General features: G+C 63.8%; 1 pseudogene; it reads left to right on the top strand.

Moving 5' to 3' along the window:
* The first annotated feature begins 2040 nt into the window (after positions 1–2040).
* LOC141231556 (18S ribosomal RNA) overlaps positions 2041–2623 on the top strand; it is a 1868-nt pseudogene continuing 1285 nt past the window's right edge.

Here is a 2623-nt window from a genome sequence, read left to right as displayed (position 1 = left end):
CGCAAAAGAGACAAAAAGTGAAAAAGAACCAGAATGAGGAAATTCCAGGGAGCCGAATCCGCCTGACAGTTCCAGGCGATCGGGTACTTTTTGGAATGCGTCCCTAAAGTGGGTATAGGGTGACACTCCATACAAAGACCCAGTTTTGCACACCACCGGCAGAATATATGAGAGAGAGGTACCTCTCAGCCCCGACACATTTTGACTCATTTAAGCAGGTTTTCACCTCCGTAGGCCCGGGTACGCGTTTTGGCTATGAGTCCCTGTTCGGCTGGAGGTCTGCACCTTGGCTGAACCCAGGCTTCCGCAGCTGCGTGGGGGGACTTTTGCCGGTCGCCTATCCCAAGTCAGAGAGGTGTTCCTGGGTTGAAGTGAGCCTGGCCAGACCCCCCCCACGGGCCCTGGTTCTCCACATGGGGGCGCCGTCAAGGCTAAAATCTGGATTTTTAGGCCCGGGAGAGGCTCCATGAGGGCGGATGCTTTTGTGGCTTTGACCCCAGTTCCACATCCAGTACCCCCTCTGCAAGGGCGCCTGTACCCGAGTCTCGCTTCCAGGACTCTTGGGCACGTATTTCCCGACGACAGGGGTTAGCAGCCTCCGTACTTGGGCAAGTCCCTCCACGCACCCCTGCTCTTCCTCCGATCGATCTGGCGCAGCGCTCCCGGGTGGGGAGGTGGCGCCGCTCGCTCGGCCCGGGCTTTGGAGCTCGCGCTGGCTTAAGGTGAGCGGTCCCCTTCCTCCTCTACCCCCGGGCTTTCGACACCTATCTTTGGGCGCGCACGCCGGCCTCGCCTCCCGTCCGCGGAGGTGGCCGAGCCGTGGGGAGATTGGCCCGACCCGAGCGAAGGCAGCGGTCCGACGACCCGCACGGGCGAACGGCGTGGCGCCCACCCACCCAGGCGTGGGGGCCGTCGTCCGAATCGCTTCCTGTGCGGGGAAGCACACCGATCTTCTCCGAGGGCGGCCCTTTTCTTCCAGATGCGTAACCGGCCAGCGGAGGCCCGCGCCGCCCCTCGCGTCCGACAGGGCGGCCTCCGCGGCGGTGGCGACAGCGGCGGCGGTGGGTGGCGTCTCCGCGCCACTGCCGAGCTTCGCGATTTCCAGTCTTTTCCCGGGCCCCTACGTCAGTGGGGAGGACGACAGATGTGTGGAGGCAGGCGAAGGGGGTTCTCACCGTGTGGTGTGCCCCAGCCCGACCGTCACCTTTCCCCTTCGACCCTCATCCTCCCTGGCGGCTCGGCAGGGAGAAGGAGAGAGAGAGCGAGCGCGGAAACCCCAGAGCCAAGGGGTTAGATGGAGAACGGGAGAAGGAACGAGGGCCAAGAGGTAGGGAGTACGGTGAAAGGCCGACCTGGGGTTCCCCATGCGCTCCCGCCCCCGGGCGGGGAGCAGCCCTGGGAGGAAAAGCCGCTCGGGCATCCCTTTGAGGTTACGGGCGCGAGCGGGAAGAGGGACTACTCTGGAAGGCGACGCCGACACGGCCTGGCCGACGACCACCCACGCGACCTCCGCGTCGTCGGGTTAGTGCCGGAGCCGCGGCGGACCCTGACGGCCAGCCCCCCTCTCCCAATCCTCGTGCCTGTCCGCCGGTGGGTCGAGGACCCCCCGCGGCGGAGGCAGGTCTAAGCCAGACGGTGGCGCCACATAGGCCCACCCCCGCACGCCATCTCCCCGAGCGACCCTGTGTGTTGCCTTGGGTGCGGTTGGTGAGACGGGGGCGGCCGTGGCGTCCTCCGGAGGCCAGTCACCTCGCCCTCCCCGTGCAAGGGGTGTTTTCCAGACGCCTGCCGCTTCGGGACCACGCACCGCACAGCGAGCCGCTCCTCCCGCACATGTCCCCGGTGCTGCGAGGGCTCCGTTCCCCGCCCCCCCCAGGGAAGCCCCATGCCATCCCGCATCCTCTCCGGATGCCGCACGCCCTGCCTATACCCGTTCCGTCCGGGCGCCCTGCCGCCGCGGGGCTCTTCCGCCGCCCCCCCTCTCTTCCCGCAGGCCTCTCCTCTCCCGAACCTCGACGCGGTCCAGTCGTGTTGGGGGGCTACCTGGTTGATCCTGCCAGTAGCATATGCTTGTCTCAAAGATTAAGCCATGCACGTGTAAGTACACACGGACGGTACAGTGAAACTGCGAATGGCTCATTAAATCAGTTATGGTTCCTTTGATCGCTCCAAACCGTTGACTCGGACAACTGTGATAATTCTAGAGCTAATACGTGCAAACGAGCGCTGACCGCCAGGGATTCGTGCATTAATCAGATCAAAACCAATCCGGGGTCCCGGGCGCGGCGTCGGGACGGTCCTCCGCGGCCTCCCCCCTGCCGCGCTCTCCCCGTAAGCGTTGCGACTCTGGATAACCTCGGGCCGATCGCACGTCCCCGTGACCGCGACGATCCATTCGGGTGTCTGCCCTATCAACTTTCGATGGTACTTTCTGTGCCTACCATGGTGACCACGGGTAACGGAGAATCAGGGTTCAATTCCGGAGAGGGAGCCTGAGAAACGGCTACCACATCCAAGGAAGGCAGCAGGCGCGCAAATTACCCACTCCCGACCCGGTGAGGTAGTGACGAAAAATAACAATACAGGACTCTTTCGAGGCAATTGGAATGAGTACACTTTAAAT

The sequence above is a fragment of the Phyllobates terribilis genome, unplaced genomic scaffold, assembly GCF_046119375.1.
Source record: "Phyllobates terribilis strain yellow unplaced genomic scaffold, ASM4611937v1 Scaffold_526__1_contigs__length_1210158, whole genome shotgun sequence".
NCBI classification, from domain to species: domain Eukaryota; kingdom Metazoa; phylum Chordata; class Amphibia; order Anura; family Dendrobatidae; genus Phyllobates; species Phyllobates terribilis.
Note: the sequence above shows the minus strand (reverse complement) of the source record. Positions and strands in the feature narration are given on the sequence as shown.